Raw genomic sequence first — 25880 nt, 5'->3', positions numbered from 1 at the left:
TCCCTCCCCCCTCTCTTTCTTTCTCTATTTTCCTGTCTGCTTCACTACATTGTTCCCCCCACGCCTGTCTAGTCCATGTTCCCTACATGGTACTGCTAAGCAGTCAGTGACAGCCATCCTATGACTGTTCTGTTCTGCAGTACTGCTGCTTTCCTTGCATGCTCATGACACACTCACTCCTGTACTGCAGTGGCTTCCGGATGCCTTTGCTGTATGTGTGTGTGTGTGTGTGTGTGTGTGTGTGTGTGTGTGTGTGTGTGTGTGTGTGTGTGTGTGTGTGTGTGTGTGTGTGTGTGTGTGTGTGTGTGTGTGTGTGTGTGTGTGTGTGTGTGTGTGTGTGTGCGTGTGCGTGTGCATGTGTGGGTGGGTGGGTGTCTGTGTGTTTGTGTGTGTGTATGTGTGTTTGTGTGTGTGTATGTGTGCAGCCCTATATCCCCAGACTGAATCACTGACTATCTAAGATGAATCAGCCAATTATGCACTATGAGTGTTCAGGTTTTCACGCCAGCTGTCACAACTTATACCTTTCCCTCTCAGTTCACCACTGTCACAGTCACAGAGCATATCCAGTCATCTAACCTCACCTTGGTGCCATAACTCCTTCCCAAAAACTGTTGGTCTAGATACTGTAATATTGGTGTAGACTATAGCCCTGGCAGACTCCATGTCAATCTAAACAAGTATTGGTTACTCAATAACTGTTACTGCTTGACCAAATAAATATAAAATAAAACCTGATAGACTTAATAAAAGTTAATTGAAAAAAGAATGTGCCATGATTTCTACATTTGCAGTGTGTTATGGTATTATAGCTGTTTTCTTTTCCACTCTTAGTGAGGCAACTAGATAGGGTCGGCAGATGTGTGTGGTGTTGTGGCCTAGTTAAGTTGGGCTTTCAGCAACAACTAATCTGGACATATTCATTATGATGAGAACTCCAGTGAGTATGCATTACACATAAAAACATACACTTGAAACTTGGTTTCTCTTCGTGGGATATATTATTGGTGTGTTTGTCTGTTTCTTTCCCAGTCCCATTGAGGCTATAATTGAGGAGCAGATGCTGTGTTGTGGCACAGTTTTCCTATGTTTTATATTCCCACACTAGGAGGTCAAATCAAATCAAATCAAATTGTATTTGTCACATACACATGGTTAGCAGATGTTAGTGCGAGTGTAGCGAAATGCTTGTGCTTCTAGTTCTGACAATGCAGTAATAACCAACAAGTAATCTAGCTAACAATTCCAAAACGACTACCTGTATCACTAGTGGCTAGTGATACATGTATTACATAAGGATGCAGTAGATGATATAGAGTACAGTACATACGTATACATATGAGATGAATAATGTAGGGTATGTAAACATTATATTAGGTAGCATTGTTTAAAGTGGCTAGTGATATATTTTACATAATTTCCCATCAATTCCCATTATTAAAGTGGCTGGAGTTGAGTCAGTGTGTTGGCAGCAGCCACTCAATGTTAGTGGTGGCTGTTTAACAGTCTGATGGCCTTGAGATAGAAGCTGTTTTTCAGTCTCTCGGTCCCAGCTTTGATGCACCTGTACTGACCTCGCCTTCTGGATGATAGCGGGGTGAACAGGCAGTGGCTCGGGTGGTTGCTGTCCTTGATGATCTTTATGGCCTTCCTGTGACATCGGGTGGTGTAGGTGTCCTGGAGGGCAGGTAGTTTGCCCCCGGTGATGCGTTGTGCAGACCTCACTACCCTCTGAAGAGCCTTATGGTTGTGGGCGGAGCAGTTGCCGTACCAGGCGGTGATAAAGCCCGACAGGATGCTCTCGATTGTGCATCTGTAGAAGTTTGTGAGTGCTTTTGGTGACAAGCCGAATTTCTTCAGCCTCCTGAGGTTGAAGAGGCGCTGCTGCGCCTTCTTCACGATGCTGTCTGTGTGGGTGGACCAATTCAGTTTGTCTGTGATGTGTACGCCGAGGAACTTAAAACTTACTACCATCTCCACTACTGTTCCATCGATGTGGATAGGGGGGTGTTCCCTCTGCTGTTTCCTGAAGTCCACAATCATCTCCTTAGTTTTGTTGACGTTGAGTGTGAGGTTATTTTCCTGACACCACACTCCGAGGGGCCTCACCTCCTCCCTGTAGGCCGTCTCGTCGTTGTTGGTAATCAAGCCTACCACTGTTGTGTCGTCCGCAAACTTGATGATTGAGTTGGAGGCGTGCGTGGCCACGCAGTCGTGGGTGAACAGGGAGTACAGGAGAGGGCTCAGAACGCACCCTTGTGGGGCCCCAGTGTTGAGGATCAGCGGGGTGGAGATGTTGTTGCCTAGCCTCACCACCTGGGGCGGCCCGTCAGGAAGTCCAGTACCCAGTTGCACAGGGCGGGGTCGAGACCCAGGGTATCGAGCTTGATGACGAGCTTGGAGGGCACTATGGTGTTAAATGCCGAGCTGTAGTCGATGAACAGCATTCTCACATAGGTATTCCTCTTGTCCAGATGGTTTAGGGCAGTGTGCAGTGTGGTTGAGATTGCATCGTCTGTGGACCTATTTGGGCGGTAAGCAAATTGGAGTGGGTCTAGGGTGTCAGGTAGGGTGGAGGTGATATGGTCCTTGACTAGTCTCTCAAAGCACTTCATGATGACGGAAGTGAGTGCTACGAGGCGGTAGTCGTTTAGCTCAGTTACCTTAGCTTTCTTGGGAACAGGAACAATGGTGGCCCTCTTGAAGTATGTGGGAACAACAGACTGGGATAGGGATTGATTGAATATGTCCGTAAACACACCAGCCAGCTGGTCTGCGCATGCTCTGAGGGCGCGGCTGGGGATGCCGTCTGGGCCTGGAGCCTTGCGAGGGTTGACGCGTTTAAATGTTTTCCTCACGTCGGCTGCAGTGAAGGAGAGTCCGCATGTTTTAGTTGCGGGCAGTGTCAGTGGCACTGTATTGTCCTCAAAGCGGGCAAAAAAGTTATTTAGTCTGCCTGGGAGCAAGACATCCTGGTCCGTGACGGTGCTGGTTTTCTTTTTGTAATCCGTGATTGACTGTAGACCCTGCCACATACCTCTTGTGTCTGAGCCGTTGAATTGAGATTCTACTTTGTCTCTATACTGACGCTTAGCTTGTTTGATTGCCTTGCGGAGGGAATAGTTACACTGTTTGTATTCGGTCATGTTTCCAGTCACCTTGCCCTCATTAAAAGCAGTGGTCCGCGCTTTCAGTTTCACGCGAATGCTGCCATCAATCCACGGTTTCTGGTTTGGGAATGTTTTAATCGTTGCTATGGTAACGACATCTTCAACGCACGTTCTAATGAACTCGCACACCGAATCAGCGTATTCGTCAATGTTGTCGTCTGACGCAATACGGAACATATCCCAGTCCACGTGATGGAAGCAGTCTTGGAGTGTGGAATCAGATTGGTCGGACCAGCGTTGAACAGACCTCAGCGCGGGAGCTTCTTGTTTTAGTTTCTGTCTGTAGGCAGGGATCAACAAAATGGAGTCGTGGTCAGCTTTTCCGAAAGGAGGGCGGGGCAGGGCCTTATATGCGTCGCGGAAGTTGTAATAGCAATGATCCAAGGTTTTTCCAGCCCTGGTTGCGCAATCGATATGCTGATAAAATTTAGGGAGTCTTGTTTTCAGATTAGCCTTGTTAAAATCCCCAGCTACAATGAATGCAGCCTCCGGATATATGGATTCCAGTTTGCAAAGAGTCAAATAAAGTTCGTTCAGAGCCATCGATGTGTCTGCTTGGGGGGGAATATCTACGACTGTGATTATAATCAAAGAGAATTCCCTTGGTAATGCGGTCTACATTTGATTGTGAGGAATTCTAAATAAGGTGAACAGAAGGACTTGAGTTCCTGTTTGTTGTTTTGGCCACACCACGTCCTGTTAACCATAAAGCATACACTCCCGCCCCTCTTCTTACCAGAAAGATGTTTGTTTCTGTCGGCGCGATGCGTGGAGAAACCAGCTGGCTGCACCGTCTCCAGGTTGGAATAATACTGTGAAATTGTGAAAATTATGATAAACCCCTTTTAGTGTAAGAGCTCTTTGAAATGATCGCTTGACATTTCAGTCTGATTTGGTGGGATGGAGTTTTGGCCTGCCTGGTGACATCAACAGTGGTAAATGTAGTAAATGTAGTAAATTATGCCTAATAGGTCAATAAGAAAGACAGTTCCCAACCTCGCTAGTTGTCAATTTTCCCCTCTCCACTCATACCACTCCCAGAAATGTTTCATTGAAAACAATCACAGTAAGGTACCTAATTGTTACCCAGAAATGATTTGGATAGAGATAAAAATGGACACATTGGATCTTTAAAGATAGGCTTAATCTGGAGTGGCCTGGCGTTTGGGTCTTTTTTTACTCCACTATGTTTTCCTCAGAAACCAAATATCATCCTGTTAAGTGTTAAGAAACACCCACTAAATTAATCATAGCTAATTAAAATGAATTGCTCACTGGAAGGAAACCTCTGAAACAAGGACAGAAAGACGTTGTGTATGTCCCAAACGGCACCCTATTCCCTACATAGTGCACTACTTTTGAACAGAGTCCTAAGGGACCTGGTGAAAAATAGTGCACTCTACAGAGAATAGGGTGCCATTTGGGACGTAGGTATCACCTCTCGTTTTCCAGCCTCCTCCACTTATCTTGTTACCTTAAACTCTTCTAATGCTCTCCTTGGCCTTGGTAATCATGTTAATGTAGGAGGCAAAGCACCAACACACAACATTAAGCAATCTTTACACTGACAATACCCAGCAGCAGTACTACTACTAGCAGACATGGGTTCAACTACTATTGAAAACTTTCAGATACTTTAAGTGTTTGCTTTAGCCTGCCTGGCTGCTTTGCTTTCATCTCGATTATATGTACCTGTCTCTTCAATTTAGCCCAAAATGGTTGAGGAAAAGAGGTCAGGGTATCATCAAGAGGTACTGACCATTATATTCATGTCTGTCTTCTCTCTCTTCCCTGAAGCTTAACTGTACTCATTTAATATTGGTCCGACTTCAAACATACACTTCATATGATATTCTCTCTACTTCTCTCTAAGTTTCTTCAACTACCAGTAACCAATCTGAAACAACAGCGGGAGAACTAAAAAGGAACATGGTACAACATACTGGTGAGTGTAGTCTAGATAGGGTTATGTCAGTAAAGTTGGTAGAGAACTAAAAAGGAACATGGTACAACATACTGGTGAGTGTAGTCGAGATAGGGTTATGTCAGTAAAGTTGGTAGCCAATCTGTTCATGTTTAATTTCTATTGCAAAATAGTGCATCGAAAGGCTCTTTAACAAAGTAAGGAAAAAAACAGAATATATAAATATGTTATAAACCTGTCAGTTTGCCTTTGGGTTTAACCTCAAGCATAACTACTCAATTAAAATGATTCATTAAATAAAAGTACATATTTATTTTATAGAGGCTGCACATAAACCACTGCTGGACACATTAATCAGAAGCCCTTAATAATATGAGTCATTTCTAAATGTGTGTCCCAAATGGCACCCTATTCCCTATAAAGTGTTGACTATGAAGAGTTTAGGGTACCATTTCAGACGCAGCCTAAACCTCTGGCTCATAAAATGTTCTACAGATGTAGAATCTTCATTTGATTACCCTGTTGCAGGAGAACATTTCTGAAATGCAGGAAATTTAAAACTTGTAGTGTTGTTGAGGTTTAAAAAGTTTGGGATTTACACTTTGAAATTTCAGACTTGATTTTCCCTTATGGAAAATGTATCAACCCCTACAGAAATGTCCATGAATTATAATCCACACAGTAATTTACATTTCCTGTTGCAGCAAGATTATTTTTCTGCTGTAGCAAAGTGCTCCAATTCAGATCCTACATCTGTAATTGAGGACGTTAAGTACCACAGACTTTGACTTGAATGCTCTTTTACAGTCGATTCCCGGGACCACCCATACGTAGAATGTATGCACACATGACTGTAAGTCGCTTTGGATAAAAGCGTCTGCTAAATGGCATATATTATTATTATTATTATTATAATATAAGGACTAACTAAGCTTGTATGGAAACGTAATAGGCCTAAACTCAATTTCTAAATCTGTGTATTCAGGGTCAAAAATGTACTTAAAGGGTAGCAAGGCTTGATGTGAAATACAATAACAATCCATTAAAAACCCAACAAACATCAGAGATAGCTACCACACTGTAAACATTGTCAGGTGACAATGTATCTTAAATATATAATAAATTGGGTTTAAAGATGGTGGCAATTCTAAATGCCTTTCCATTTAAGCAATAAAAAAAAACAGATTTTTTCATGTTATCTACAGCATTGGTGACTGTAACTGTGCTGCTGGCAACAATTTAATTCATTTTTTTTGTTGCCGATGTTTACTGACACCGGTCATATTCATCAGTAATTCTGCTCTCTTGCACACTCAGACAAGTGTTCTGAAATCGGAGTAGATAGCCAGAGTGAATTTACGAATGCACCCCTAGTGAGTGCATTTTATTTGCTGTGCTGTGTGCTCACTACACGGTAACCTAGCGACAGGCCTTCCTGAATACAGAACAGTACTGTATATTTAACAGCTGTTTTCTCATTCTATTGTAGAATTATATCGCTCCTTAGCTGGAAACAAAAGCTCTGTGGCTGCATCCCAAATTGCACCCTACTCACATATACTGCACCATAGGGCGTTGACCAAAAGTAGTGTACTAGGCAGGGAATTGGGTGCCATTTGGGATAGACACTATGAGAAATTGTTCCTCACTTGAAACTCCATTAGAATCTCATCATGGAGGTGCTCCGGCGCCCGTAGGCGTCTGCTCCTCTCCTCTCGTTGCCCCTCTGGCTCCAGGATTGGATGACACAGAGACGCTATAACAGCTACAGCTACAGCACTCCGAATAATACAAGGTCTTAAATTACACTCCTCAGTTTTACACTCACAGCAGCAGCAGGATGGGGATGGAGAGGCGTTGGTGCTTTAATGAGCCCTGCTTGAGACATAAGTCTTTCCTGCACTGCATAAGCAACAAGGCAGACAACCACCAGTGTGACAGTACTAAGAGGACATGAGGTTTTAATGTAAAACCATCAAAAGAAAGTGCAGTGTGGTTAATCATGTTTCCTTTAAGCCACTTTGTTATCTAATCCAATATGGCATTCCAAATAGCACCATGTTCCCTTTATAGTGCACCTTTTTCAAAACAGGGCCCATAGGGCTCTGGCCAAAAGTAGTGTACTATATTTGGATTAGGATGCCATTTGGGAGACAGACCAAGGCTTACTTAAAGCACTTTCTATTTCCTCCAATGTGTGATGACGAGTGCATAGGAAATCCCAATGCACATCACCTTCAATGTACTGGGCCCAAATAATTCCTGTGTGTTATGACCAACAAAAGAATAACAATAACAGGTATGCTGTGCCTTTAAACAGTATAGAGAGTGGCATAAATTTGACAGAGGATGAAGGTATAATTTCATATTAAATGTGTCAGCGTTGAACGAGGTGCGTAACTCCAGTCCGTATAATACAATACACTACATTAATCCAGTACACACTCAAATGTATTAGCCTACTGAAGCTTGTTTCATTTATTTACCCAAGACAGAATAGCCACTTCTATGGCCTTTTATATTTTTCTGTCGTGCGTCATTTTTTTCTTTCTTTAAGCAGGGAGTCACCATAGGCTATGTACTGGATGGTGGCACAATCATTTGGGATTTTTTTGTGCTTGGACTCATAAAATGTCTTTAATGTAGGGCTCATAAAATGTCCATAATGTTTGGCTCTAGAAGAAAATGAAACGCACACCTATATAGGAGAGGTTCTGGCTGGCGGAGTAGAAAACTTAAAAATAAAGGAGAGCCGCACACTCGAGGAGCTCAGATGCAAAACATGTAATATCCAACGTTTCGACAGGCAAGCTGTCTTCATCAGACAGGGGGGCAGTATTGAGTAGCTTGGATGAATAAGGTGCCCAGAGTACACTGCCTGCTACTCTGTCCCAGATGCTAATATATGCATATTAGTAGTAGTATTGGATAGAAAACACTCTGAAGTTTCTAAAACTGTTTGAATGATGTCTGTGAGTATAACAGAACTCATATGGCAAGCGAAAACCTGAGAAAAATCCAACCAGGAAGTGGGAAATCTGAGGCTTGTAGTTTTTTAACTCAGCCCCTATTGTAGATACAGTGAGATATTGGTTATGTTGCACTTCCTAAGGCTAGATGTCCACAGTCTTTAGAACTTTGTCTGAGGATTCTACTGTGAAGTGGGACCGAATGAGAGAGGAATGAGCCAGGTGTCTGGCAGAGTGCCACAGGTTCTGAGGCGTGATTACGAGAGAGTTAGCTCTCGTTCCATTGCTTTTCTACAGACAGGAATTCTCCGGTTGGAACATTATTGAAGATTTATAATAAAAACATCCTAAGGATTTGATTCTATACATAGTTTGACAAGTTTCTACGGGCTGTAACGGAACTTTTTAAACTTTTCGCCAGACTTTCGGCTGGACCTGAACGCGCTTTTGGATTTGTTTACCGAACGCCCTAACAAAAGAAGCTATTTGGACATAAATGATGGACATTATCGAACAAAACAAACATTTATTGTGGAACTGCGATTCCTGGGAGTGCATTCTGATGAAGATCATCAAAAGTAAGTTAATATTTATAATGCTATTTCTGACTAATGATGACCACCCAATATGGCATATATCTTTTTGGCTGCTTTGTTGTCTGAACGCTGTACTCAGATTATTGCATGGTTTGCTTTTTCCGTAAAGTTTTTTTAAAAATCTGACACAGCGGTTGCATTAAGGAGAAGTATATCTCTAACTCCATGTATAACACTTGTATTTTCATCAACATTTATAATGTGTATTTCTGTAAATAGACGTGGCTCTCTGCACAATCACTGCATGTTTTAGAACTACTGAACGTAAATGCGCCAATGTAAAATTAGATTGTTTAAATATAAATATGCACTTTATCAAACAAAACATACATGTATTGTGTAACATGAAGTCCTATGAGTGTCATTTGATGAAGATCATCAAAGGTTAGTGATTAATTTTATCTCTATTTGTGCTTTTTGTGACTCTCTCTTTGGCAGAAAAATGGCTGTGTTTTTCTGTGACTTGGTGGCGACCTAACATAATCGTTTGTGGTGCTTTCGCTGTAAAGCATTTTTGAAATCAGACATTGTGGCTGGATTAACGAGAATTGTATCTTTAAAATTGTGTAAAATACTTGTATGCTTGAGGAATTTTAATTCTCAGATTTTTGTTGTTTTGAATTTGGCGCCCTGCACTTTCACTGGCTGTTGGCAAGATGGAACGCTACTGTCCCACATATCCCAGAGAGGTTAACAATAAAGGAGAGCCGCACACTCTAGGAGCTCAGATCAAAACATTTTTTTTGCTTTTGAGTTCCTAGAGTGTGCGGCTCTCCTTTATTTATAATGTTTGGCTGTCACATCAGCTTTCGCATTGGCTCCCCCTCCTGTCCAGCTCAGGCATTCGGCATCACCGGCCATCTAGCTGCTGCCTAACCTGCTGCTGGCAAACGCCCTTCACTCATCAACCCTCAACTTGTCTCGTCATCATTACACACACCTGGTTCCAATCCCCACTCTATCACTGTATATATACTCCCTCTGTTATTTGTATTTGTCAGTCATTGTAAATGTTACTTGTTTTCCTGAGAGGAATCTCTCCTACTATTTCCTGAGTACTTTATTATTTTGCACTTTTGGATTCGTCCCGCTTTTATATATGTTGCTTTAATAAATTCAGTAGTTCTAAACCTGCGACTGCCTCCTGCCTGCTCCTCTCTACACTTGTGACAGAATGACCGACCCAAGAGAATAGGAAGCAGCAGGACATCCCGACCTCTCCGCTATAGGAGCAAAGCTTATACCACGACCCGTACCTGGAGCAACTATGAGGTGCTCCAGACAGTAAGCCAGCTGCAGGCTACACCACCACCTTCCCAGCTCCCCGCGGTCGGTCCAGCCACCCCACCACCATCTACATCACCTGATCCAATCAGCAACGTCCACCTGCCCCTCCTAGAGTGGTTTGATGGCACCCCAGCTCACTGTAGCGGGTTTCTCCTGCAGTGTGACCTCCACCTTGCCCGTCATGCCGGGACGGCCTCTGAGAGGTACAAGTTGGCCTTGGTGATCTCTGTGCTGACAGGCCGAGCTCTCCCATCTGGGAGAGGGACGGTCCAGAAGTGCAGTCCAATGAGCGCTTCACCCAACTCTTCTGTGCCTTTTTCGACCACCCTACAGAGGGCCGAGAGGGAGGTGAGCGTCTCCTCCGTCTACGCCAGGGGTCCAGGACAACGTCTGCGTCCACTGGCTGGAACGACTAGGCCCTGTTGACGGTTTTCTGCAGCGGGCTACAGTCGGACGTCCAGACCTGATCTGGCCTGTTGCAATAAGGACCTCAAGCTGGACCAGCTCATCGCCATGGCCATCCGCCAGGATAATCTCCTGCGTTCCCGTCGTCTCCCATCCTATGGGTTCGGGTCTCTCCCAGGAACCTCCAGCGAGACTGAGGGGAACGACAACAGGGTCTCTGCTCCTACTGCGGGGAGTCGGACCACCCCTGGAACACCTGTCGCAGAAGGAGAACCAGGCGAGGAAGCGACAGGCCGAGGAGTGCTCCTGCACCGCCCCAGGTAGGCGTGGACGTGCCTTGCTCCTCTCTGTCCACCCAGCCCATCATCCTTCCGGTCACCTTCCTGGACTATCCTGGCCCACCACTGAGTCCTGCCCTAGTGGACTCAAGTTCTGCAGGCAATTTCCTAAACTAGTCAGTTGCCTTATCAATATGCATTCCTTTAGTCCCTTTACAACCCCCTATCCCAGTCCATGCCCTAGACAAACGTCCTCTAGGAACCGGACTGGTGTGCCAGACCACAATTCCCATTTCCCTCACAGTTGCTCATAACCACAATGAACACATAACTTTCCTCATCTTAGACTCTCCTGCACACTCCGTAGTTTTAGGTTTCCTCTGGTTACAGTTGCATAACCCCAGGATATCGTGGACAGAGAGGAGGATGCATATCCCACGGTAGTTAATGGGGTTAAATTTGTCTCCACTTTTGTGGATTGGGTTGAACAGTCCTTGTTTCAAAATATTGGGAAGATGCCAGAGCTAAGGATGATGTAAAAGAGTTTAAGTATAGCAGATTGGAATTGGTTGTCTGTATATTTTATCATGTCATTGAGGATACCATCAACACCACAGGTTCTTTTGGGTTGGAGGGTTTTTTATTTTATCCTGTAGTTCATTCAAGGTGATTGGAGAATTCAGTGGGCTCTGGAAGACTTTAATAGTTGATTCTAAGATTTGTATTTGATCATGTATATGTTTTTGCTGTTTGTTCTTTGTTATAGAGACAAAATGATTGGAGAAGTGGTTTACCCATACATCTCCATTTTGAATAGATCATTCCTTGTGTTTGTTTACTGTCTTCCAATTTTCCCAGACATGGTTAGTCTTTGGATTCTTCAATTATATTGAGCTGAATTCTGACGTGCTGTTCCTCCTTTTTCCGTAGTGTATTTCTGTATTGTTTTTGTGATTCACCGTAGTGAAGGCGTAGACTCAGGTTTTCTGGGTCTCTGTTTTTAGTTGGACAGGTTTCTCAATTTCTTTCTTAGGTTTTTGCATTCTTCATCAAACCATTTGTCATTGTTCATATTCTTTGGTTTTCTGTTTGAATTTTTTTTATTTGTTTGGGAAGCTATCAAAGGTCAAATATATATTTTATATTTTCTACTGCCAAGTTTACACCTTCACTATTACAGTGGAACGTTTTGTCCAGGAAATTGTCTAAAAGGGACTGAATTTGTTGTTGCCTAATTGGTTTTTGGTAGGTTTCCACAATACATTCCTTCCATCTATAGCATTTCTTAATATGACTCAGTTCCTTTGGCTTTGATGCCTCATGACTGAGTATCACTCTGTTCAAGTAAACTGTGATTTTGCTGTGATCTGATAGGGGTGTCAGTGGGCTGACTGTGATCGCTCTGAGAGACCCTGGGTTGAGGTCAGTGATAAAGTAGTCTACAGTACTACTGCCAAGAGATGAGCTATAGGTGTACCTACCATAGGAGCCTCTCAAAGCATACCATTTACTATGTACATACCCAGCATGCGACAGAGCTGCAGGCGTTGTGACCCGTTTTTGTTGGTTATGTTGTCATAGTTGTGCCTCGGCGGGCATATGGGGGAGGGAATACTGTCAACTCCAGGCAAGTGTTTGTCCCCCTGTGTGCTCAGGGTGTCAGGTCCGTGTCTGGTTCTGGCATTTACAGTTGAAATCGGAAGTTTACATATAAGATGGCGTAGCAGTCGGACGTGTGTTTTTGCCTTGTCCCTTCCTGTCCCTTGTAAATATTGTTGTTTTTCCCCCCCGTTTTTTCCCCCGTATCTACAGTGGGGTGACCAAGTATTTGTTACACTCACGATTTTGCAGGTTTTCCTACTTACAAAGCATGTAGAGGTCTGTCATTTTTATCATAGGTACACTTCAACTGTGAGAGACGGAATCTAAAACAAAAATCCAGAAAATCACGTTGTATGATTGTTAAGTAATTAATTAGCATTTTATTGCATGACATAAATATTTGATACATCAGAAAAGCAGAACTTAATATTTGGTACAGAAACCTTTGTTTGGAATTACAGAGATCATACGTTTCCTGAAATTCTTGACCAGGTTTGCACACACTGCAGCAGGTATTTTGGCCCACTCCTCCATACAGATCCTTCAGGTTTTGGGGCTGTCGCTGGGCAATACGGACTTTCAGCTCCCTCCAAAGATTTTCTATTGGGTTCAGGTCTGGAGACTGGCTAGGCCACTCCAGGACCTTGAGATGCTTCTTACGGAGCCACTCCTTAGTTGCCCTGGCTGTGTGTTTCGGGTCGTTGTCATGCTGTAAGACCCAGCCACGACCCATCTTCAATGCTCTTACTGAGGGAAGGAGGTTGTTGGCCAAGATCTCGCGATACACGGCCCCATCCATCCTCCCCTCAATACGGTGCAGTCGTCCTGTCCCCTTTGCAGAAAAGCATCCCCAAAGAATGATGTTTCCACCGCCATGCTTCACGGTTGAGATGGTGTTCTTGGGGTTGTACTCATCCTTCTTCTTCCTCCAAACACGGCGAGTGGAGTTTAGACCAAAAAGCTCTATTTTTGTCTCATCAGACCACATGACCTTCTCTCATTCCTCTTCTGGATCATCCAGATGGCCATTGGCAAACCTCAGACGGGCCTGGACATGCGCTGACTTGAGCAGGGGGACCTTGCGTGCGCTGCAGGATTTTAATCCATGACGGCGTAGTGTGTTACTAATGGTTGTCTTTGAGACTGTGGTCCCAGCTCTCTTCAGGGCATTGACCAGGTCCTGCCGTGTAGTTCTGGGCTGATCTCTCACCTTCCTTATGATCATTGATGCCCCACGAGGTGAGATCTTGCATGGAGCCCCAGACCAAGGGTGATTGACCGTCATCTTGAACTTCTTCCATTTTCTAATAATTGCGCCAACAGTTGTTGCCTTCTCACCAAGCTGCTTACCTATTGTCCTGTAGCCCATCCCAGCCTTGTGCAGGTCTACCATTTTATCTCTGATGTCCTTACATAGCTCTCTTGTCTTGGCCATTGTGGAGAGGTTGGAGTCTGTTTGATTGAGTGTGTGGACAGGTGTCTTTTATACAGGTAACGAGTTCAAACAGGTGCAGTTAATACCGGTAATGAGTGGAGAACAGGAGGGCTTCTTAAAGAAAAACTAACAGGTCTGTGAGAGCCGGAATTCTTACTGGTTGTTAGGTGATCAAATATTTATGTCATGCAAATTAATAACTTAAAAATCATACAATGTGATTTTCTGGATTTTTGTTTTAGATTCCGTCTCACAGTTGAAGTGTAACTATGATAAAAATTACAGACCTCTACAAGCTTTGCAAGTAGGAAAACCTACACAAACGGCAGTGTATCAAATACTTGTTCTTCCCACTGTATATTTTAATATCACTTTCTATCTACGGACTGGATATACTCTCCTGCAACCCGCCTCATCCAATGTGGTACTGATCTGCTATTTTTACACTTAAGAACTCATCAACTCATCAAAAGCTAGCCTGGCTACCAGATAACTGGCTTCTAGTTAGCCATAGTACATCGGACTGTTAGCTTAAGAGGCCCATCGGACAAATTCCTTGGTCACTATACCCACCATAAGGAGCCCTGCTGATTGGTCGTCTGAACCGTCGCCTGAACCGGAACCCAAACAGAAGCTAGCCAGCTAACTAGCTACTAGCTAGTAGTCAGCTAGCCACTGCTTGCAGTCATCAGCCACCTCTAGCACGGACAACTCTTGCCAGTCTGCACAGCGCGACTCAAACCAGAGCAAATCAGACTCATTTTTCTCCATATACCTGGATTCCTACCGCAAGCTCTGAACTTTTGTTTTCTTCTCCTGGATCATCACAGCTAGCCAGCTGCTATTCGAGTGGCCTCTCCTGGCTAACGTCACTGTCCTGAAGCAAGAACCAATTAGCCTGGAGCTAGCCTTGCTAGGCCCATCTCCCGGCTAGCCAAAGAGGTCCATAAGCCACTACTTGGGCTACAATACCTCTTTTTGCCAACTGGCCTGGACCCCTGCCAACTCATCACGACTGGACCACCGACGTGATTCGCCCGATGGGTTTTTCTCAACTGGCTCCGCCGTCACTTCGTCCCCTGAAATCCCATCCACTAGCATGCTAGGCGTGGCCTGCTAGCTGTCCAGAGCACATGGGACTGTTAGCTTAAGAGGCCCACTGGACAAATTATTTGGCCACTATACCTATTCTGCCAATTGGTCTGGTTTACCACACAGAGTTCTGCTGATCCGTCTGCCGACGTAATAGCACGAGGGGGCCACAACAGACTTTCTTCTGTCGCAACGTCCCTGCAAGGCCCTTCTATCAGCTTGCTAGCCCCGGCCCGCAAGCTGCCTGAAGCCACTCACTGGACTCCTATGATCACTCGGCTAAGCATGCCTCTCGCTAATGTCAATATGCCTTGTCCATAGCTGTTTTGGTTAGTATTTCATGCCTTATTTCACTGTAGAGCCTCTAGCCCTGCTCAATACGCCTTATTTAACACTTCTGTTCCAACTACCATACATGCGGTGACATCACCTGGTGTAAAATATATTTCTAGGGACAATATCTCTTTCATCATAACCCTATGCACAGGTTTATCCTCACTGTATCCCTAACTATAACATTTTCCAACAAGATAGAACTGCCAAAGGGGCGGTGTTGCAATCTACTGCAGAGATAGCCTGCAGAGTTCTGTCTTACTATCCAGGTCTGTACCCAAACAATTCGAGCTTCTACTTTTAAAAATCCACCTTTCCAGAAACACTATTTCCGCTTGCTATAGACAACCCTCTGCCCCCAGCTATGCCCTGGACACCATATGTGAACTGATTGCCCCCCGTCTATCTTCAGAGCTTGTGCTGCTAGGTAACCTAAACTGGGGCATGCTTAACACCCCGGCCATCCTACAATCTAAGCTTGATGCCCTCAATCTCTCACAAATTATCAATGAACTCACCAGGTACAACCCCAAATCCGTAAACACTGGCACCCTCATAGATATCATCCTAACCAAATTGCCCTCCAAATATACCTCTGCTGTTTTCAACACAGATCTCAGCGATCACCAACTACTTCTCTGATAGAGATCAGTGTATCATTGCCTGCATCCATAACGGATCTGCGGTCAAACGACCACCCCTCATCACTATCAAACACTCCCTAAAACACTTCAGCGAGCAGGCCTTCCTAATCGACCTGGCCAGGGTATCCTGGAAGGATATTGACTTCATCCCGTCAGAGGATGCCTGGTCATTCTTTAAAAGTGCCTTCCTCAAAAGTGCCTTCCTCATCTTAAATAAGCATGCCCCTTTCAAAAAATGTAGAACCAGGAACAGATATAGCCCTTGGTTCTCTCCAGACCTGACTGCCCTTGACCAGCACGAAAACATTCTGTGGCGTTCTGCATTAGCATCGAATAGCCCCGTGATATGCAGATTTTCAGGGAAGTTAGGAACAAATATACACAGGCAGTTAGGAAAGCTAAGGCTAGACTTTTCAAGCAGAAATGTGCATCCTGTAGCACAAACTCAAAAAAGTTCTGAGATACTGTAAAGTCCATGGAGAATAAAAGCACCTCCTCCTAGCTGCCCACTGCACTGAGGCTAGGAAACACTGTCACCACTGAAAAATCCACTATAATTGAGAATTTCAAAAAGCATTTTTCTACGGCTGGCCATGCTTTCCAGCTGGCAACCCCAACCCTGTCAACAGCCCTGCACTCCTCACAGCAACTCGCCCAAGCCCATTTCTCCTTCACCCCAATCCAGATAGCTAATGTTCTTAAAGAACTGCAAAACCTGGACGCCTACAAATCACCCGGGCTAGACAATCTGGACCCTCTCTTTTTAAAGTTATCTGCCAAAATTGTTGCAGCCCCCTATTACTAGCCTGTTCAACCTCTCTTTTGTATCGTTTGAGATTCCCAAAGATTGGAAAGCTGCCACGGTCATCCCCCTCTTCAAAGGGGGAGACACTCTAGACCCAAATTGCTACAGACCTATTTCTATCCAACCCTGCCTTTCAAAGGTCTTCAAAAGCCAAGTCAACAAACAGATTACCGACCATTTCAAATCCCACCGTACCTTCTCCGCTATGCAATCTGGTTTCAGAGCTGGTCATGGGTGCACCTCAGCGACGCTCAAGGTCCTAAACGATATCATAACCGCCATTGATAATAGACATTACTGTGCAGCAGTATTCATCGACCTGGCCAAGGCTTTCGACTCTGTCAATCACCACATTATTATTGACAGACTCAACAGCCTTGGTTTCACAAATGATTTCCTCGCCTGGTTCAACAACTACTTCTCTGATAGAGTTCAGTGTGTCAAATCGGAGGGCCTGTTGTCCGGACCTCTGGCAGTCTCTATGGGGGTGCCACAGGGTTCAATTCTCGGGCCGACTCTTTTCTCTGTATACATCAATGATGTCGCTCTTGCTGCTGGGGATTCTCTGATCCACCTCTATACAGACATCACCATTCTTCTGGCCCTCCTTTGGACACTTTTAACTAACCTCCAGACGAGCTTCAATGCCATACAACACTCCTTCCGTGCTCTTAAATGCAAGTAAAACTAAATGCAAGCTCTTCAACCGATCACTGCCCGCACCTGCCCGCCTGTCCAGCATCACTACTCTGGACGGTTCTGACTTAGAATATGTGGACAACTACAAATACCTAGGTGTCTGGCTAGACTATAAACTTTCCTTCCAGACTCACATTAAGCATCTCCAATCCAAAATTAAATCTAGAATTGGCTTCCTATTTCGCAACAAGGCATCCTTCACTCATGCCGCCAAACATACCCTCGTAAAACTGACCATACTCCCGATCCTCGACTTCGGCGATGTCATTTTAAATTAGCCTCTGACACTCTACTCAACAAATTGGATGCAGTCTATCACAGTGCAATCCATTGTCACCAAAGCCCCATATATTACCCACCACTGCGACCTGTATGCTCTCGTTGGCTGGCCATCGCTTCATTCTCGTCGCAAAACCCACTGACTCCAGGTCATCTACAAGTCTCTGCTAGGTAAAGCCCCGCCTTATCTCAGCTCACTGGTCACCATAGCAGCACCCACCCGTAGAATGCGCTCCAGCAGGGATATCTCACTGGTCACCCCAAAGCCAATTCCTCTTTGGCTGCCTTTCCTTCCAGTTCTCTGCTGCCAATGACTGGAACAAACTGCAAAAATCACTGAAGCTCGAGACCCATATCTCCCTCACCAGCTTTAAGCACCGGCTGTCAGAGCAGCTCACAGATCACTGCACCTGTACATCGCCCATCTGTTAACAGCCCATCCAACTACCTCATCCCCATACTGTATTTATTTATCTTGCTCCTTTGCACCCGTATCTCTACTTGCACATTCATCTTCTGCACATCTACCATTCCAGTGTTGTCACGGCTCTCGTCGGGATGAGGATCGGACCAAAACGCAGCGTGGTAAGTGTTCATGATTCTTTATTACTCAAAAACACTCGAACAGAAATAACAAATTGAAAAAATCGAAGCAGTTCTGTCAGGTGCAGACACTAAACAGAAAATAACTACCCACAAAACACAGGTGGGAAAAAGGCTGCCTAAGTATGACTCCCAATCAGAGACAACGATATCTGCCTCTGATTGGGAACCAAGTGTCTAATTGCTATATTGTAATTACTTCGCTACCATGGCCTATTTATTGCCTTACCTCCCTTATCTTACCTCATTTCCATTCACTATATAGATGTTTCTTTTTTCTACTGTATTATTGACTGTATGTTTGTTTATTCCATGTGTAACTCTGTAGTATGTGTTGAACTGCTGTGCTTTATCTTGGCCAGGTGGCAGTTGTAAATGAGAACTTGTTCTCAACTAGCCTACCTGGTTAAGTAAATAAAACATAGGTTGGAGTCATTGAAACTCATTTTTCAACCACTCCACAAACTTCTTGCTAACAAACTATAGTTTTGGCACGTCGGTTAGGACATCTACTTTGTGCATGACACAAGTCATTTTCGCCAACAATTGTTTACAAACAGATTATTTCACATAAATTCACTGTATCACAATAACAAATTATGTGGATATATTGAAGCAACATCTCAAGACATCAGTCTTGGTCGCAAATGGGTCTTCCAAATGGACAATGACCCCAAGCATACTTCCAAAGTTGTGGCAAAATGGCTTAGGGACAACAAAGTCAAGTTATTAGAGTGGCCATCACAAAGCCCTGACCTCAAGCCAATAGAACATTTGTGGGCAGAAATGAAAAAGCGTGTGCAAGCAAGGAGGCCTACAAACCTGACTCAGTTACACCAGCTGAGCTCTAATTGAGTGTATGTAAACTTCTGACCCATTGGGAATGTGATTATATAAATAAAAGCTGAAATAAATAATTCTCTATACTATTATTCTGACATTTCACATTCTTAAAATAAAGTGGTGATCCTAACTGACCTAATTGACTCACGTTTTAATGACTCCAACCTAAGTGTATGTAAACTTCTGACTTCATCTGTACATATGACATTTAAAATGTCTTTATTCTTTTTGAACAAGCCCTATGGGCCCTGGACAAAAGTAATCTACTTTATATGGCATAGGATGCCATTGGGGATAAACCCTGTGTCTTGTTTCATCGCTTTGAGGAAACCTTTCCTCAATTACTTTTCACAGTGGGACCCCTCTATCAGACTGGGCTCTCTGCCACCCCAATATCATTAATCTCCCATTATAATACCTTAATCAAGGCCAGCAGAGGGAAACAACATGGCAATACAGGAAGTAATTACCACTTCCCTATGGGGGGAGAACAGACCACAACAGACTGGCCACACATTTGGTCACCTCGGCATCAAGAACCAAATCTCCTGTGTTCTGGACAGTTCGTAGATTAAAATGTTTTGTCTGTCATGGGATACTACATAATAGGCCTTGTTTGGTTGTGTCCACCTGTACTATTTTGTCTTCAACACTTTTCCAATGGGATACTACAGAAGCCCTGTTTTATACCTGCTGCTAACATGTGTCCTTCGTCCTCATCTTGTGCTGATCTTTCCCATTTACACTTATAAGATCTGATCACAAACAGTTCATAATGCACCTTTTAATCATCTACACCAGTCTAAAAATGTGGGCACAATCAGAATGTGGACAAGATCAGGAAAAAAGATGCATGTTAGAACCAGGTATAAACAAGGCTAGACTACCACAGTCTGGCCGCACAGTAGGACACACGGTGGTTGTCTAAACTAAAAATATCCTCCTGCGCTGTCGGGTACAACAGAGCTCAAACAGTCTGGTCACACAGAAGGCTATGTAATGTCCAGTGGAGGCTCATCAGAGGAGGAAGGGGAGGACCATCCTCCTCAGTGAAATTTCATAAAAATAAAAAGAGTAAAAATGTTATCGTTTTTAGATAAAACTATATTAAATATATTATGTCATCAAATAATTGATTAAATAACACTGTTTTGCAATTAAGGTCTACAGTAACTTCAACAGCACTGTATGGGGTAGCACCATTGTGCAGCCAGAGGACATCTAGCGTCTGTCCTCCTCTGGCTATATTGACTTCAATACAAAACCTAGGAGGCTCGTAGGCCTCACCCCCTTCCATAGACATACATGGTAATTATGTCCAACCCCGGAGGATATCCTCCAACCAATCAAAGCTTTTGCAGTATGAACTGACATGGTGTCCATCCAATCATATAATTATGATCAGAGAATTAACCTATTGAGTGGTATTGGGATTGTGCCACAGATTAAGTGAAAAGTGATAGTTGAGCATTTTTGGGATATTATTCAATAAAAACAAAATTTACAAAAATTACAGGAGGTTGAGGAGGTACAGTGCCTTGCGAAAGTATTCGGCCCCCTTGAACTTTGCAAACTTTTGCCACATTTCAGGCTTCAAACATAAAGATATAAAACTGTATTTTTTTGTGAAGAATCAACAACAAGTGGGACACAATCATGAAGTGGAACGACATTTATTGGATATTTCAAACTTTTTTAACAAATCAAAAACTGAAAAATTGTGTGTGCAAAATTATTCAGCCCCTTTACTTTCAGTGCAGCAAACTCTCTCCATAAGTTCAGTGAGGATCTCTGAATGATCCAATGTTGACCTAAATGACTAATGATGATAAATACAATCCACCTGTGTGTAATCAAGTCTCCGTATAAATGCACCTGCACTGTGATAGTCTCAGAGGTCCGTTAAAAGCGCAGAGAGCATCATGAAGAACAAGGAACACACCAGGCAGGTCCGAGATACTGTTGTGAAGAAGTTTAAAGCCGGATTTGGATACAAAAAGATTTCCCAAGCTTTAAACATCCCAAGGAGCACTGTGCAAGCGATAATATTGAAATGGAAGGAGTATCAGACCACTGCAAATCTACCAAGACCTGGCCGTCCCTCTAAACTTTCAGCTCATACAAGGAGAAGACTGATCAGAGATGCAGCCATGAGGCCCATGATCACTCTGGATGAACTGCAGAGATCTACAGCTGAGGTGGGAGACTCTGTCCATAGGACAACAAATCTGGCCTTTATGGAAGAGTGGCAAGAAGAAAGACATTTCTTAAAGATATCCATAAAAAGTGTAATTTAAAGTTTGCCACAAGCCACCTGGGAGACACACCAAACATGTGGAAGAAGGTGCTCTGGTCAGATGAGACCAAAATTGAACTTTTTGGCAACAATGCAAAATGTTATGTTTGGCGTAAAAGCAACACAGCTCATCACCCTGAACACACCATCCCCACTGTCAAACATGGTGGTGGCAGCATCATGGTTTGGGCCTGCTTTTCTTCAGCAGGGACAGGGAAGATGGTTAAAATTGATGGGAAGATGGATGGAGCCAAATACAGGACCATTCTGGAAGAGAACCTGAAGGAGTCTGCAAAAGACCTGAGACTGGGACGGAGATTTGTCTTCCAACAAGAAAATGATCCAAAACATAAAGCAAAATCTACAATGGAATGGTTCAAAAATAAACATATCCAGGTGTTAGAATGGCCAAGTCAAAGTCCAGACTTGAATCCAATCGAGAATCTGTGGAAAGAACTGAAAACTGCCGTTCACAAATGCTCTCCATCCAACCTCACTGAGCTCGAGCTGTTTTGCAAGGAGGAATGGGAAAACATTTCAGTCTCTCGATGTGCAAAACTGATAGAGACATACCCCAAGCGACTTAGAGCTGTAATCGCAGCAAAAGGTGGCGCTACAAAGTATTAACTTAAGGGGGCTGAATAATTTTGCACGCCCAATTCTTCAGTTTTTGAATTGTTAAAAAAGTTTGAAATATCCAATATTCCACTTCATGATTGTGTCCCACTTGTTGTTGATTCTTCACAAAAAAATACAGTTTTATATCTTTATGTTTGAAGCCTGAAATGTGGCAAAAGGTCGCAAAGTTCAAGCGGGCCGAATACTTTCGCAAGGCACTGTATATTATAAATAGTTTTCTTTTCTTTTCTTTTTTGGTTTTAGAACTTTATTTTTGTGTCCATTTAGTGCAATTTATAAAAATGTTCCTTGCTATCTCCAGTAGCTAGATAGCTACCAGCGCGAGTGTGCAGTTTTCTGCGGCAGAATTTTAGAATGGCCAATGCTGCCCTAAAATATTGTAAACTTTTTGTTGAAGAACCCCTTACATTCTCTGGGGTACACAGAAAAGGTGAAAATTAAAAGTGAGGCTCGACCTTTGCCTGAGATCAGTTTCATGAAGAAGGATGAAAGGTGAGGGTGTTCAATAACAACTGGTATCAAAAGTATAGCTGGTTAACAGGGAGCCTTTCATCAAGCCGCCTGTATTGCTGGCCTTGCCTTCGTTTTTGGCCATGCAATCATTTGCTTTTAGAGGACACAAGGACATGGTCGAAAAGCATTAAGTATTTATGGCAATTTAGCTTGCTAGCTTGCACTTGCTAGCTAATTTACCCTATTTAGCTAGCTTGCTGTTGCTAGCTAATTTGTCCTGGGATATAAACATTGAGTTGTTATTTTACATTAAATGTACAAGGTCATCTACTCCGACAATTAATCGACACATAAAATGGTCAACCGAATCGTTTCTAGTCATCTCTCCTCCATCCAGGCCTTTTCTTCTCTTGACTTTATATTGTGATTGGCAACTTTCATAAATTAGGTGCATTATCCCCACTGACCTCGTTCGTCTTTCAGTCACCCACGTGGGTATAACCAATGAGAAGATTGGCACTTGGGTATCTGCTTCTATAAACCAATGAGGAGATGGGAGAGGCAGGACTTGCAGCGCGATCTGCATCACAAAAAGACCTGACTTCTATTTTAGCCCTTGACAACGCAGATGCTCGTTGGCACGCGTGAGCAGTGTGGGTGTAACAATTGAATAATATAGATTTCTAAATGTATTTTTAGCATGCGACGCGAGCGGTGTAGTCAGCCTGTTAGGCTTTCCACTTTCCTCCGCCGGTTATTTATTTAGCAAAGATGATAACACATAATCACTCCGGAGAGACACAAGCAAAAACTCATGATATAAATGTTGCATCAGCCTAGGCTTCACCTAAACATTAGAGATCTGACATACTGTATGGGATGAAATCGAGACTATTTTTCAGTCTGATCAACTGTAGGCTACTAATAAGAGCAGCTGCATACAGCCTATGCGCCCTGTCCATCTGGTCAGGGTAAACTAATTGGTAACATTATGTATTTGTAGTGCATTTGAGTGTCAGGAGAAAATGTGATCAAATTGAGTTCATATTCAAAATTGGGCTGGCTAGGCTGCCTATATGTTTTTAATCCATAATGATTAACTGGAATGAATAAATCAACATAATAGTGATGACTGATGTGAGTAAATGTTTTGTAAGCACTACAGTTGCATAAACCTGCATGATGCAAACATGCATAAAGCAAGCTCAGCCCTGTGAGTTATATTGTCTATCAGTTGTTGTCTATGTGTCTGGGTAGAGGAAATCCCCCTCCTAATCTAGTCTAAATATAATTTATATGAACAAATATAAGGTAGCTGCAGTTTGACAGGGTTTTCATCCCCCAGGGATAGGAGTTTTATCAGGAGTTTTTAAAAATCATGTGACCTGATTAGGAAAAACTGGTTCCATCATAGCCCATATATAACCTTTTAACAACTGATTCATCACTGGCATACCTTATAGGGTCCAGAATTTTCCTAGTTAGGTTAACATATAAGGAAAAACTCCAGGCCCCAGGGGGTAAAAATTGCCCCACCGCTCTGAGACCTATGGTGCCACCAGTCTGCTTGCAGTTGTCAGTTATCGTCAGGTATGTGGATGATCAAGGCTTTATTCAGTAACGTTTCTTGGGATACTTTAATGTGTCAAGTGGGTGAGATGTGCAGTCTGTGGTTGACTTTATGCATTTTGAGATGTCTGAGTTTAAGTTCATAGAGAAACTCATTGTCCAAACCTACGATGGAGCAGCTGGAATGGAATGTATCTGCTATTTGTATTTACCGCTAAGTCCCCTCCTGTTCCCTGATTAAGAGGGGATGACTACTCCACTCCACGACCTTTGTCAACTTTCTCCTGACATGAACTGAAGCCCTGTCTCATGTGCCCACTCATCCACTGGCACATTGAATGTTTCTCCTCCAAGCACTGAGTACCGTTATAAATGTTCTCTCATTCCTGTATGTAGAGTCAATCACATACACAAACACATTATTACACATCAATGATTTTACTCCTTGCTTGGACTAACTCATTCTTTGCTCTTTTGTCTAATTGTGTAGAGTGTTGTGTTATTGTTTTTTGTCTTCCCAGTCAAATCCTGCCCTGCACTGGTCAAGCCTCTGAACACCTCAACTCATGCCTCATTACCTCATTCAATCACTGCTATGATCCCTTTCCCACACACAGTGTAAGTAGCCCTCTCATTCCCATTCCCCATAATATAGTACCATAAATGCATTTATTAAATGCTTTAGGTTAAAATAATTAGTCTTTGACGAGTTTTGAAACACACTTTGTCATCTCTGTGCGTTATACACGCCTATACAGTTGGTCTCCCATCCTCCTCAATTTTTCAAGTCACCAGCCTCTACTGATTCGGTTGTGTCTAAACTAAAACTAGCCATCTGTACTGTCAGGCACAACAGAGTATGGGCTATTATAGATTACAACAGTCTCTCTATAATAGCCCATACTGTTGTCTACCTTGTCAAAAAATATCCACCTTTCCAGTACTAGTCTGGTCTGCACTACAAAACAACTTCGAACCATTTTGTACACAATGCGTCATCAGCTGTGTTCAAACCGCTTTCAGGATTGGCCATTGATTGATTGATTGGAAGGGGAATACAGACTTGTAAGACGATTGGAGGCACAACTACTATACTACAGCAGGCATTGAAACAAGTAATGGACAGTCAACAGCTTGTAAACTAATATGTCCTCTTAGCTTGACCCAAAGGATATACACTACATTACAGTACATTATTATTTTTTACTTCTTTATTATTCAAAATCTCAGATATTTATATACAGTATGTCTGACTTAATTAGGCTGAAGATATGCCTTCACTTATGTTTAAAGGGATAGTTTACCCAAATGACACATTGGTTTCCTCACCCTGTAAGCAGTCTATGGACAAGGTATGACATTACATTTACATTTACATTTAAGTCATTTAGCAGACGCTCTTATCCAGAGCGACTTACAAATTGGTGCATTCACCTTATGACATCCAGTAGAATAGTCACTTTACAATAGTGCATCTAAATCTTAAAGGGGGGTGAGAAGGATTACTTATCCTATCCTAGGTATTCCTTAAAGAGGTGGGGTTTCAGGTGTCTCCGGAAGGTGGTGATTGACTCCGCTGTCCTGGCGTCGTGAGGGAGTTTGTTCCACCATTGGGGGGCCAGAGCAGCGAACAGTTTTGACTGGGCTGAGCGGGAACTGTACTTCCTCAGTGGTAGGGAGGCGAGCAGGCCAGAGGTGGATGAACGCAGTGCCCTTGTTTGGGTGTAGGGCCTGATCAGAGCCTGGAGGTACTGAGGTGCCGTTCCCCTCACAGCTCCGTAGGCAAGCACCATGGTCTTGTAGCAGATGCACATTCTAATGTTTTAGCATTTGTGGCACAAATCCCATCCCAAGTTATGGTACTGATATTACCACTTTTCGCGCATCATGTTAAAATCATCCGAAAGTAACTTATATTTGTTGAGCTTCACATTTAATTTGAGATACTTTCGGATGATG

At 43.3% G+C, this 25880-nt stretch overlaps 1 protein-coding gene across 2 annotated transcripts in view; it reads right to left on the bottom strand.

The window, feature by feature from the left end:
* Positions 1 to 25880, bottom strand: part of LOC118366872 (zinc finger protein 385B-like) — a 178314-nt gene that overhangs the window by 20380 nt on the left and 132054 nt on the right. The window lies entirely within an intron of this gene.

Source organism: Oncorhynchus keta, chromosome 34, assembly GCF_023373465.1.
Source record: "Oncorhynchus keta strain PuntledgeMale-10-30-2019 chromosome 34, Oket_V2, whole genome shotgun sequence".
Taxonomy (NCBI): Eukaryota; Metazoa; Chordata; class Actinopteri; order Salmoniformes; family Salmonidae; genus Oncorhynchus; species Oncorhynchus keta.
This window is presented reverse-complemented; position numbering and strand designations above follow the sequence as displayed.